The sequence below is a fragment of the Hydra viridissima genome, unplaced genomic scaffold, assembly GCF_058129835.1.
Source record: "Hydra viridissima isolate aposymbiotic clone 2 unplaced genomic scaffold, HvirCarnegie_v1 scaffold_14, whole genome shotgun sequence".
In the NCBI taxonomy this organism is placed as follows: domain Eukaryota; kingdom Metazoa; phylum Cnidaria; class Hydrozoa; order Anthoathecata; family Hydridae; genus Hydra; species Hydra viridissima.
In genome coordinates, this window is record NW_028324313.1 from 6285879 (window position 1) to 6300444 (window position 14566).

Genomic DNA, 14566 nt, shown 5'->3' on the forward strand with positions numbered 1-14566 from the left:
ATGAGTAATTTCAGCTTATCCCCGTATTTAGGTTTCATGTAGTCGTAGTGATGTTCATACATGAGGGTTTTGCTGATGTCTAGGATGCTCATTCCCAAGAAAACAGGTTTGTCGTAAAAAACAAATGTCTTTTCCATGTGAACCGCGATTAAGTTTTCATCAAAAATGGTGTTTCGTTTATATTTAGTTTTTTTAGATAATTTTATAGCTTCTTTTCTCGTGGTAATGAGTCTAACATCAACGCGTTTTAGAATATTCTCCATGGTTTTCCCAAAGACAGAGTTGTTCATGAGTTTGAAAAATTCTTTATCAGATTCGTTTGTAGCTTCTTTTCTCTTATCGGTGTTGAGATCAATGTACTTTTTCATGAAAGGTTCTTCTTCAAAGGTGATACCTCGATGAATTTTAGTAGTGATCAACCCCATTCGTTCATAGAGTTTTAGGTTTTCATGGTGAATGACATATTTTTCTTTGTTGTTTAAATTGGGAACTAACTTTTCCACTTTTCCAACGAGCATTCTTTCAGGAGCTAAAGGGTAATCATTGTGTAAATCGTGAAGACTTTCAGGATAATCTAAATCGACTTCGAGAATGCAAGGCATGGATTTCCAATTTAAAAGTTCATCCTCAGTCATCCATCTAAATCCTCTAACTGGAAGAGGTTTGCTCATAGCATATCCATAAAGATTATTAGCGTCTAAATATTGAAGGAATTTCGAAGGTTCTGAAGTTTTATAATCATCACTCATGTATTTGTTGTTAGCAGTTCCATGTCGATTGGAGATCATGCAGATTCCACCGCGTATTCCTTTTCGAATCATGTTGAGCTTATCAATATCGGTTATAAGCTCTATTACAACTTCAGTTATCTTTAGCATAGCATCCCAAGCCAAACCAGGGGAGGTGTAATACCAAGCAGGATCAAGACCGTAATGTTTCATGCAAGTGTCTCTAAAAGTTTCAAAGACATCTGTCAGTATCAACACATCCGACACGTTGTACAAATCGTGATAATCTCTGAACGTTTTGCATTGAAACGTGCTCCAAACCTTTTGCGCATGCGCGTATTCTTCGTCGCTTATTCCCTTGTGTCTAAGTTTTGAGAAAAACGCTTCTTTTGGTGGTAATTGCGTTTCTTGAAATTTATCGAATCCGTCCACCCAATCGTAAGGATACACGCCTTTTTTACAAAGCAAATTAAATTTTTCACCTTCAAAATGTAATGCAAGGCTTTTAAACTGCTCTGGCTTTAAATTTTTAGACAAAGTATCCAATCTGGAGGAAAGGAATTTAAAGCTGTCGATAAATCTCAATTCAATTTTTTTGTTTTTTAGTTTTCCATCTTTTTCAATGTACTCTCCCACTTTGATTTTTTTCGAGAAGCTGATATATTTTTCTTCATTGTTGGGTATACAAGTGATTTTTCCACCTAATTTTTTGATAAACAAATGAGTGTCGTAACCAGACAAATTATGAAAAACGATCGGGATGAATTTTGGAACTTGATATTTTTTATTACAATCGTCGTGAGCCGCTCCTCGATATTTTCCAGTAAAATGACAGTGATCGCTTACTTTGTCGTCGTTGAGATTTTTATTGCAAATGTGGCAAACTGTTGCGGATTTGAAATTATTTTCGTCCTCTTTTGTCAAAACCATCTTTTTTTTTCTCGATTTTTCCAAAAAGTTCTTTTATTGCGCTTTCCAAATTTTCAACAAAAAATTTAGCCACGTCTTGGTTCTCGCTAAACGATACGGAATTGACTGGATCGTGCTCTAAAACGGTTTCATCAAAACATTTAATGTAATAGGAAAAGGAACTTGGAATGTGTCTTTGAAACTTTTTTGTGTAAGACTGGTTTGAGTTGGGAGCGCACGTGTCTATCGGCTTGATAAAGCTTTCAAAGTCAGCATATACGATAAATGGAACCCTCATTGACTTTCCGATGCCTTTAAACTGAAGAGTTGCACCCTTTTTAGGAAGTTCAATTCTCATTGGCGCGTTTTTATAACAATCTTCTCGATGTTTTTGAAGCTTTTCTTCTTGATCATAACATTGAAGACACCTTCTGCAAAAATGTTGTTTTCTTTTACCTTTTGATGCTGAGGAGCCGGCAAATCGACTGAAACTATTAATGAGGCAGTAATGTTCTGTGTCTTCGTTTTTAATATACAGCAAATCAACATTATGCTTTCGATCGAGAAAGTCAGATACTTTCAAAGGGTTGGGTTTTTCATTTTCATACTCAAAAACGTTGATGCTAATAGTTGGATTATTTTTTTCAAACTTGTCAATATTATGGTAATTCACAGGAAATTCAATTCCTTCCCAATTCAGCTCTTTTGACTTTTCAATCAAGTCTTCATCAATTCTTCCGTTGTTTTTATTTTTCAGATTCAACGCTCTGGTAACTGACCATTTAAAGCATTGGTTGTCGTTGTTTTTCATGTTGATGATTGCCTTTTTGTCTTTTAGATCGTCAGTCAGCTCAATATAGGAAGAAGCGCTGAGAGGTGTGTAATCGATAAAGTTTATATCCATTCTTAAAATCTTAGATAGGATACTATTGGAACCTAAAGCATTGTATTTGACACTACTTTCCAAGACTTTTTCTTCCATCTCACCCATGAGTTCTCTTACATCTGTAGCTGCTCGAATAATTTCCGAGCTGGATGAAAAGCTTGCTTCCCGAGTCACTTCTTCACCAGTCATGATGCTTACAGATTTCATTTCGCACGTTAAAATAATTCTTACTTTTGTATTCCTTTCTCCTTCCATGGTTTGAATGGCAGACTCTCTTACCAAATTAAAAAAGGATGCAATGTCTTGATATTGAGAAGAAGGCTCGTAAGAATATAACCTAACAGTATTACCCAACGCGTGTTCAGTCAACTTGAATTTTATTTTATAAGGCTTTGGCACGGGCTGTTTATACACTGTTTTTAATACAAGTGATTTGATAGACTGTATCTTTTTATCAATTTGTTCCGCTGATTCGTTTACCTTCTCCTTGACTACTTCAGGAACGTAGGGTTCTATCCAATCTTTAACATCATCAAACTTAGTTTTAACATAGGACGTCACACTTTTTGCAGCTGCCTTCAGACTTGAAAAAAATGAAGGTCTCGGTGGAATGACTGGTTTTGGTGTTATGGCAGGTGTTAAATCTGAAACAGGCTCATCAAGGATGTGAATTGGTCTTTGCAAATGAATTGGTTTCGGAGCAATAGGAGGTTTTACTACAGTAGGTCTTGGTGGGATGATCGCTGGTTTTGGAGCGATGACTGGTTTTATCACTGTGGAAGGAACAAACCTAACCACGGTAGCATTAACAGACAAAGGTCTTGCCTCAGTCGTTCGCCTACGAAGAGCAGCAGGAGCAGAGACAACTCTAGGAGGAACAGTAGGCTGCAAAGTCATTATAAGTTCACCCTTTCTCATTTTAGAATACCCTTTTATTTTTTGCTCTTTAGCAATTTCTTTTAATTCTTTCAACGTTTTGTTTTCCATTTTTATTATAGCAAGAAATTTATTTAACCCAAAATCATTTTTCTAATATTTTTTATTTCTTTTCAATTCTCTGAAAAAAGAATTGAAAAAATTTTTACATTTCTCACAGACTTTTTCTTTCTAGCTTTTCCGAATTTAAAAATTCAATCTTTATTCCATCTTCCACTTTTCCATTTCGACGTTCCAAATATCTCCATCCATGTCCTGTCTTTTTCATTGCTTTGTAAAGGGATTTGTATTCAGTCACTTCCCCGGTTTCCATATTGGTTGTTTTCACAGACACAGGCTTATTTCGAATTGAAGCAAGTCTCTCGTATTTTGGATCGATCGGTTTTTTTTCCGTTTTCTCATTTTTCATTTTTATTTCTTTTTTTGGTCGACCAACTGTCCTGTGTTCTTTTACACCTTTCAAAAGCGAATCTTTACTTATTAGATTATTCTCAATCGCAATCATCATCAAAGGTAACAATTTGTTTGAGGTTAATGTAATTCCATTTTCCATAAGCAAATTTTTCAGATAATTTTTTGTATATCTCATGTTTTATTTTTAAAAAGAAAAAAATTTATTTAAATCATTTTTGTTAAGAATCTCATGACGGTCTTTCAAACCTAATAAACAACGTTCATGCTGGTTCCGTTGGAAACGAAATTGAGCAATTTGTCGGAAATGATCACTGCAAAAATAACGGTGTTTTCTGGTATTGCTGTTCGAAATTTGAGGTTGACCACCAATTCTGCCGTTTCAGAAACAACTCTTTCTTTTTGCTTGCTAATGTCTACAAAAAACAACGGAAACAAATTTTTATATTCGAGCAGAGACAAACCAGATTGACAAACAAGTTCGTTTGTACCATAATATTTATCGTCAAAAGAGAACGCATCAGAATGAGCCATGGTAATTTTCTTTTCTCCAAAATTCAAGTCGTAATTGTAATTTGGATATTTTATTCCATTGACGGTTACGAAAAAATTGCTGACATCACAATGGTTGAAAATGGCTGGATTTACGATTTGACTGGAATTCTTGTTTGTCTGAAGCCCAAACACGATATATCTCGGAACGCTTTTGTCTGTGATTCTTCCAAGGGTCCAAGTAAATTCTGTGAGACCGGCGGGAATGGCTTGTCTTTCGACTTTGTTTGACTTATAGGCTACTGGGACGGAAATTTTACTCGCCATTAATTTCAAGAATTCGGCTTTCTTCGAAACATCCAACTCTATTCTAGGCATAAAAAGTCTGAATTTTTTAATGTCGATCATTCCTGCGGCAACAGTCTCAGCTCTGTAAATGGCGTCGTCGTATTCTTTTTTTGTAAAGGTAATGGTGTGTCTGAATCCATAAACGACTTTGTCGTAAGTTTCGCAAAAACCAAAAATGTGTTTTAATGGTATCTTGAACGAAAATGCGCCAATGGATGTCGTGTCTGCAAACAAGTGGTCTCGTCTTACAACAAATCCTGAATTTCCGGTGGCGTTTGAAGTGTCTTTATACCACATTTGCTTCAAACCATCTGCAAGCTGAAAACCAAAAGGGTATTTCAACAATCCAAGCATGGTTGTTCCTTGACCTGGATACATGACCCTTTCCACTTGTTGTCCTGATAAATCATAGGTGGCATCGCTGAACAAATACATGATGGCGTTGTTTATCAGAGCAATGTTGTCTGTTGCTGTGTATGCAGTTCCATCCGCTTTTTTGAGAACCCCTTCGACGAGGATGTAAGCATCAGACGGAACTGTTTGCACAGATTGACAATCAATCTCAAAAACGATCGATCCTGAAGAATTTAAATCGAGGTTTGTTGGGAGGTACTCGAAAAAATCAACTTTTTCAATTCCAGTGTCATACTCTGGCATTTCATCAACTCTTAATCTATCGGTGTTTATCATTTTTAAAATGAGAAAAAAAAATTTATGTCATTTTTGATTTGTTAAAAAAATCAAGCAATCAAAAGCCCGCTCCCCATTTTAACGAGATCTTGGATTCTAGCCGCATTCTTTTTCGTCATTTTCTTTTTCACTTGAATGGAAGAACCAAACATTTTTTTATGCAGCTCTTCCATTGGATTAATATACGGATCAGTCTTTGCCGCTTCGTTTACAATCGTGGTGAGTAATTGGTTTGGATTCACTGTTCCTGTCTTGGCGTAAACTTTTTCAAGCTCTTTTTTTCCTTTGTCGATGGCAACGTCTTTAGCAGTTGATATAGCTGAAGAGGCTAATTCTTTTCCAGCAGATTTGGCGGCTGTGATTGCTTCTCTTCCAATTTCGCTTGCTGCTGCTTTTCTCAATAAATGAAGAGACGATCGTGAAGCATTTGTGGCTGCCATTCTCCTCAAAAAATTTTTAATCGCGTCCATGATTCCTCCACCTCCAACGACGTTCTTTTTAAAATATCTTCTGTTGTTCACAATGAGCATTTTTTTAAAATGAGAAAATATTTTTTTAGATCTGTTTGCGGATCAATGGAATTTCACTTGTGAAATTTTTTAGATTCTTTGAATCCATTGAAATCTACGATTTCTTAAATCCGTTCTCACGACTCGATGTATTTTTGAATCGCTCTGTATTCCTCTTTGTTGATTACACCCTGTCTCAAAAGCTCGTCACAAATGGCAACGGCTTCGTTTCTCGATGCTATATTTCCAGCATGTCCTGCGGCGATGCTCAAGTTAAGCCTTTGCACAAGCACATTCGGATCACTAGGAAGAATGATCACTCCTCGACCTTTTCTTCCACTCGTTTTTGTGTAATTTTTTTCCCAAATTGTTTTAACAATCGTTCCCCACTTTTCACCTCTATTTGATTTTGGCACGGTTGGTCTCCCTTTCTTCTCCATTGCATGTGTTTCAACCAGTATTTTTTCATAATTTTTCATGTCCTCGTCTGTTACATTTTTTGTATCAGGTACAGATTTTGTGATCAATTCCCAAAAACCTTTTGTCCCCTCATACTTTTCTCCGTCAATAATAACGTCGTTATTATCGATAAAAATTTCTTTGTCTCCAATAAACATTTTTCCGGGTTCTTCTTTTTTTGCGTGAATTCCAAAAACTTTGTCTGCACTATTTTTAACTGTTGCGTAAGTGTATAAATATTTCATTGCAATATTTCCAACATTCATTTTTCCAAAAGTTTTTACAAAAGTTTTTTCATCGCTTTCTGGATAAGTCAAAGCAAGTGGAGTGTTTTCAACCTCTCTGTATGCGATGCTTTTTAGTTCGTTTTTTATATTTTCATTGCTCTCAATCAGAGGCTTAAAAAACTTGCTCAAATCAGTCTGATAATTTGCATCTGAAATGTTGGTGTTAAGACTCTCATTGTAAAGCTTTTCTCTATTAGCTTTATATTCTCTCAAAATCTCATCTCGCTTTTCAGGATCTTGTATTCTAAAAAAAGACATTTTTAGAATACGGAGAAAAAAACTTAAAACAAAAACTCAATTGCGTTTACTATTTCTTAAATCCGCGTGCGGATTCATGGAAAAATCTTTAATTTTTCTTAAACAGGTTGTTGAATGCTTTTATCGCGTCTTCTCTTCCTTTTTGGATCAACGACTCTTTAGTCAATTCGTCAATGACGCTTTTTGTCTTGGTTCGGATTTCTTCAGTCATAGTTTTGAATTTTTGAAGCTCGCTGAGAATGAGTTCGTACTCGGAATCACTCACAAATCCATCCATAAGAGATTTTGAAATGTGGTCACTAATCGTATTCAATTTTGACTCGGAAAGAACTTTCAATTTTTCGTGCTTTTCAGCCTTTAGCATCATTTTTTTGTTCTGATGATTTCCGAAAATGGATAAAGCTCCCAGTACAACAGCAACCCCTTCACACGCAACCGAAACTGGGGTGGCAACGACGGTTGATAAAAGTGCAATCCCTGCAACCCCTAAACCAATGCATACCGTTTGCAATCCGTCGTCGGTGAAACGAATTATTTTTGCCGCTCGATGGTATTTTTTGCTTAAGGCCATTCGTTTCACTTTTTCGTCCTCTATTTCTTTTTGGATCTCGCTTATTTTTTGAAGTCGATATAAATGTCCTCCATCTGATGGTGCCGTTGGAAGAACTGGATAAATTTTTTCAGTATTTTTTATTATTTCCATCTTTTTAACAAAGACACATTTTTTTAAATTCGAATTGATGTAGTTTATTTTACAAAGCTTTTCACCTTTTTTAACGGTGACTTCCTGGTTGTTATAATTGTGTATGGTCATAACTATGTCATCCACAGACTCGGAAAAAATAGCATCGTTTTTGAAATAATTCAATTGATTGCTTATTTTATTCATCAAAGTGACGACAGCAATTCCTTTGTCTAATTGTAAACCTACGGACAACGATATCTGCTTGTGAGATACAGGAGGAAATTTAATGTCTTGTTGAGCAAAAATCTCGTGCTGTCTGTTGATGTTGAAATAGGTAGGATAATCCAACTTTTTCTTTGTTACAATAATGTTTTTTGTATTTTTTCGTTCCAACTCTTTGATTCTATCCTCTAAATGACTCAGATGGAAATTAAAATTGTGAATCTCTGCTGAGGCGCTGTTTTTAAACAACTTGTGTGGGGCATGCATTTTTTTAATATGAAAATAAAATGTTTTAAGTCATTTTATTTTCAGTTTTTTGTGCTTTTTACATTTCCTCGTCAGAATCCATTTCTCCCAAATCCAAGTTTTCACACATCATGATGCTATGAGGTAAAGATGCATTTTTTACGATGATGGCTTCGGACAGTTTAACTTGAATAGACACAATCGAAGGACCAATATACACCCCATCAATTCTAAGTCCTCCAATAGCGTAACATCGTTGATTGATAAAATCATGTCCAGAAGATAAGACCAAATTTTTATTATTACGTTCTCCTTTGACTCCATTTTTTATATCAAGAGCTGTTTTCTTTCTATGAAATGTAGAAGTAATGAATATTTCGTCTTCATTTTTAGATCCTTCAGATCCATGAAAATTCTTCGAATTTTTAGTTATATACATTTTAGCATAAAACACTGGCGCTGCATCAGCATGGTCAGCTTTATATTTTAAAATACTCAATTCGTTAGAGTTAATTTGCTTTCTTCTTCCTCCTTTTTTAAGTTTGGATGACAATTTATCTACTTCACCTCTAATAAACAAAGTAATCTTTTCCATTGTGCTAATAAACTTTGCTTCTTCTTCAGTTTTACCCTTTTTAGCATCAAAGCAAACAAAGGACATGGAATAACCATTCAGTTTTTGTGTTATCGGATCTTTATTCTCACACACACCATACGAAAATAATGTAGGTGTTCGTAATACAAGAGGACCATCTCCAGTTGGATAAGAATATTTTACTGGCACTTTTTGATAGACTACTGGTTTTGTTGCTGCGTAAATTTCTCCAACTGATAATTTGCTCTCATCAAAATTTTCAATCGTAATAAAACTCATTTCTTTTCTATATACAAGATTTTTATTTAACTCAAAATAAAAATTTTTTCACTTCTTTATTAACCTAACCCTTTGACAAAGGAATTAACTTTATCATCATTTGAATTATTTCACTCATTTTACGGTAGCAAAACTTCAAGTTATTCTTGGTTGTTCTCAATTTCATATTTTCTCTATCCCAACGATATTCATCTTGTACTTCTAAATAATCATCAGCCAATTTAGTATGAAGATTTTCCATCTTTTCAAGGATATCATTCATATCATCTAAATTCTCTGCTTCATACATACTACAACGTAATTCATTCAACAACAATTGATACCTAGACATGAACATATGCAAATCATTATCTCTCATTCGCTTATACATTGCAATTTCAGACACATTTATTAATTCAATCATGTTATTCATTTCTTTTCTATATGCAAGATTTTATTTAACTCAAAATCAAATTTTTTTTTCTTGCCATACAAAACGACGCGTCTATTTTTGCAAACGTATCAATTCTTTATTATTCACCCAAGAGTTGAATGAATCTGGATATCCAAACCATTTGACTAAAGATCTGTTCTTTTGCTTTCGAATGACTTTTTCAATTCTAAATATGTCTTGATTGGTCTTTTGCATTTCTTGTTCATAAAATGTACCTTTAATTTCTTCACCATTAGCATCAGCGATTTTATACGTGGGTGGATTCGTATGCTGAACATTTAACACGGTAAAAACCTCTTCAGTCCATCTCGGTGTATACCCCTTTTCAAAATGTGATTTCTATTTTACGATCCTCACTTTGTCACCCATTAAGAATTTTGGTCCTGCTCTTTCTGTTTGCGTCTTTCCATTCAGGTTCATCCAAACCCTATATTTATTCTTTTTATCGCTAGCTTCCACTGGAGTCATTTTGATGGAAGAGTGTTTGGCGTGGTTGTAGTTATCAACCATTTCATCTAATACGTCAATGTATTTATGAGTGTTGTTGGCTGAAAAATATTTAAACATTCTCTCTTTCATCGTTCTGTTCCATCGTTCAACAACAGAACTTTTTTCCTCGTTTTCAGTGGAGTATAATTGCACACCTAGAGCTTGTACATGCTTGTTATAAAACTCTTTACCTTTATCCACCCACATCTTTGTACACCTTCTCTCCTCAAATATTTTGCTTAGAGCGTTAGCTACATCAACTCCAGTTTTACTCTTTAACGGTACAATCCATCCATACTTTGAAAACACGTCGATCACCATGAGCAAATATTTTACCCCGTTGTTGAATTTTGAAAACGATTGCATGTCAACCAAATCTGCAGCCCATATTTCATCCATGTCGTTCACAAACACTTTTCTTCTTTTAAAATGATGAATGACTGGTTTATGAAGCTCGTTTGCAAGTTGATCAGTCCATTTCAGGTTCTCCGGTGCTTTTTTTTTTTTAGACCTAGACCGAATTTAGCTTTGGCTTTGATGATGGGTGCAATAAGTTTTCTTTCGTTTACTTCTCTCTGAGTAGGGTTTGGAATGGAGTTCATTTCTTCTAGCATCATTTGATCTGCCAAATTTCTGCTTTGAACGTCGTTTAAATATTTATAAGCTAAATCGTGATGGTATGCTGCATTGTCCACTCGGTCTACCGGTTTGCTCCACTCTTGATACATATCAGTGGATGTGAGCCTTTTGTCCAAGTTTGTGCCAGGTCCTGCAAAATTCATTCCTGGAATGTGCATTTCTCCTAGAAATTTTGCCCATGGAAGCTTTATTTTTTTTGAAAAATTGTTGATCGATTCCACCAAGTCTCCTCCTTTTACCGTAGAAACAAACTTACATTTGGTCGTTCCGCAAACGTTGCAAGTCCCTTTGACTATATGCTTGTTGTTTTTTGTGATTTCGTTTCTCAAATGATTCGTTTCTGTTTTCCTTTTGCATTTAACACAATACATTTTATTTTAAAAAAAATATTTTTAAACTAAAAATGGAAGTGTCTGATTTGTCATGGAATATTGGAAAAATCAAAAGAAACAACAACAAGCTTTTACCGAGAAGCATTCGAGGAATCATCGTTGGAAAATCCGGATGTGGAAAAACAACGTTGCTTCTCAATTTATTGCTCAGACCTGGATGGTTGGATTATAACCATTTGCAAGTTTTTGGAAAATCTCTTTTCCAACCCGAGTACAAAATACAAAAAAGTTCGTTCGAAAAAAAATTACCAAAAAAAATAATTCTTGACTTGTTCAAGGTACAAACCGAAATTGAAAAATTAAAACTAGACCCTGAATGCGTTATCAACGACCTTTCAAAAAAATTTTCCGAAACCGAAGGTATGGAGTGCCAATTTTTTGAAACGGCTGACGATGTGCCTAATCCTGAAGATCTTGATTCATCCAAAAACAATTTAATGATCTTTGACGATTTGCAACTAACCAAACAAAACAAGTGTGAAAAATATTACATCCGAGGAAGACACTCTAACGTCGACTGCTTTTACCTCGCTCAAAATTATTTCATGCTCCCAAGACAAACGATCAGAGAAAACACCAATTTTATCTGTCTCTTTCCCCAAGACTTAAAAAACATTAACCACATTTATCAAGACCACGTTTCGAGCGATATGGGAAAAAAAGAGTTTGAAAAGTTTTGTAGACATTGTTGGTCTGAACCTCACGGATTTGCGGTGATTGATTTGTCTTCAAAAAAGGACAATGGAAAATATCGAAGCGGATTTGACACTTTTTATTTTCCAAAATAAGCCATTTAAAAATTCAAAGAATTTTCCACAGATCCGAAGGATTTTAAAAATTCGAAGAATTTTCAACAGATCTAAAAGATCTAAAAAAAATGTTACATAATAAAAAAAAATGTCAGGCATAATCATCGACGTGGATGGAAATTCCAACGTAATCATAACAGAATTTTTAGACAAAATCGTTTTTGAAAAAGGAAAAACTTATGAAATGGCTTTTCTAGGGCTTGAGACGTACAACAGCTTTCCAAACATCACCAGCAAAAACAATTCTTTCCGGTATAGCATGAACAACGGAGTCAATTGGGAAAACATCGCCATTCCAGACGGGAGCTATGACATCATTGACATTAACAATTATTTACAAAAGACCGTCTCAAACACAATAAAAAATTATGCAACTCAAAGCCCTAGCTTCGTCACAACAAATAAAATCAGCTACTCTCCAGATAACATAAAAATAGGATCCAATTTAAACACTTTAAAATCAACCATCACACTTGGATTGAATTATTTGATGGATTTGAATGTGGATAACAGCATCGCTTCACTTTTAGGATTCACAAAAAGACAATTGGACTCTAATTCCGAATATGAGTCTGACGATGTCGTCAGAATTTCAAGCATCAACACGATCAGAATCCTTAACAACGTCATCGGGTCGGCTTACATCAACGGCTCCCAACTCAATTGCATCTACTCTTTTTACCCAGCCGTTGGTCCTGGGTTTAAAATCATCGAAAGACCCACTCATTTGGTTTACCTCCCTGTCAAAGTCCCAGAAATTTCCACAATGATCACTCGCGTTGTTGACCAAAATGGAAATTTGGTTGATTTTCGTGGAGAGGACATTACGATCCGTTATCACATTCGAGAAGTGAAATAAATATTTTTTCCCACATTTAAAAATGAGCAAATATGTTAGTGTTAAATTAAATGTGTCTCAGGGACAGACTGAAAAAATAAAAAAATCAATGATAGCAGGTAAACCTGTGAGCATCCGTATTTCAAAAGATGATTTTAACGGAAACGACGTTTTACTTGTAACACAAAATCAACATCGAAAACTTTTGGATGCTCTCCATCGAGGAGTTGGAGTCACCATTAAAATGAGCAAAACCCAATTGGAACATAACGCAAATGTGAAAGGAGGATTTATTGGAGCTCTTCTACCTTTATTGGGTATGTTGGGTAGTACACTTGCAACAAGAGTAGTTCCAGCTCTTGCCACCGGATTGTTAGCAGGTGTAGGATCTTCTGCTGGCTCTGCTATGGTTGATAAAATTGCAGGAAGAGGTATCGTTTATTTGAAAAAGAATGGAAATGGAATGAAAATGGGAACGCACAGAGGAAACGGATTATTTTTAACACCCTGGCCTAAAGGAGGATCATTCAAAGACGGAGTTTATGTTAAAAGCGGAAGAGGATATGAATCTATCGGCGCTGGTTTGCTTCTCGGACCAAACTCTCCATTCTCAAGCATCCCTTTTTTAAATTTAATTTTGTAAAATATACAGTGAAAACTTTTTTTTTTAAAATGACTTAAATAAATTTTTTCTTGTTATAAAAATGTCAATGAGTATTACAGAAGAAGAAAAGTATGAAATCATTGAACCTAGTGGAAAAATGACATACTCCTTTGAAGACCCAGAATTAAAACAGATACGTTATACACGTATACAAAATTATGATCATTTTCGCAAAAACAAAATTGATGAAAATTATCTTAATAAAATTAGAAAATTGAATACCTTACCCATTCATCACAAAACTAAACTCTTACTACAACATGGATTTGAAGAACAACGACAAAAAGAACATAACCAAAGAATAAGAGAAACGCGAATGGAAAAATATAAACACCTTTTTCCATACTTGAACTACTACAAAGAATAAATTAACTAAGACATTCACAACCTTTTTTCATAATGTCATCTCATTATGAAAATGCGCAAAAATGAAAATGAGTCAGAAATGCGCAAAAAATCCTGCGCAAAAATGAAAATGAGTCAGAAATGCGCAAAAAATCCTGCGCAAAAATGGAAATGAGCCAGAACCCGCCTTTTATAGTAGTCATATCTGTTGTTTCCTATCAATTTATTTATATTAGCTTTTTGTTTATTTGGTTTTAGTAAGACTAATTAAAGGTAAGATTAATTTTAGTGTTAATTTAATGAAATATATAAAATAATCGTATAAATTTATTTTATAAATAGAAATTATGGGTTGTGCAAAACATTGTAGTGCAGAAAAGAGACAACTAATTATTAAATTAAAGCAAGAAGGGAAAACATACAAATTTATTCAAGAGACATTAAGTTGTTCTCCTATGATGATTAGAAATGCTCTAAAATGGAAAAATGTAGGCGAAACAAGGGGCCGAAAACAAAAAACGACTGAACATGAAGACAGATTGATAAAACGTGCTGCTGTTGCCGATCCTTTTGTAACATCCCACCATATTAAAGAAAATTTAAATTTAAGTGTTTCTTCGAAACAGTACGTAGGCGGATAGTAAAAAGTAAGTTACTCGCCAGAAGCCCAAGAAAAGTTCCCCTTTTGAAAAAAAGGCATGTGGTAGCAAAATTACATTTTGCAAAAACGCATGCAGATTGACCTGTTTCAAAATGGCGTAATTTTTTGTGGTCTGATTAAAGCAAAATTGTTTTATTTGGGTCAAGTGGACGCAGGATGTATGTAAGGAGGCCACCTAACTCTGCATACAAACCGCAATACACCATAAAAACTGCAAAACATGGCGGAGCAAAAATAAATATTTGGGGTTGTTTTTCTTATTGTGGCGTAGAGCCAATCTATAAGATTGATGGTATTATGGACCAAGACATATACCTTCAAATATTACAAAATACCATGTTGCCCTATGCAGAAGA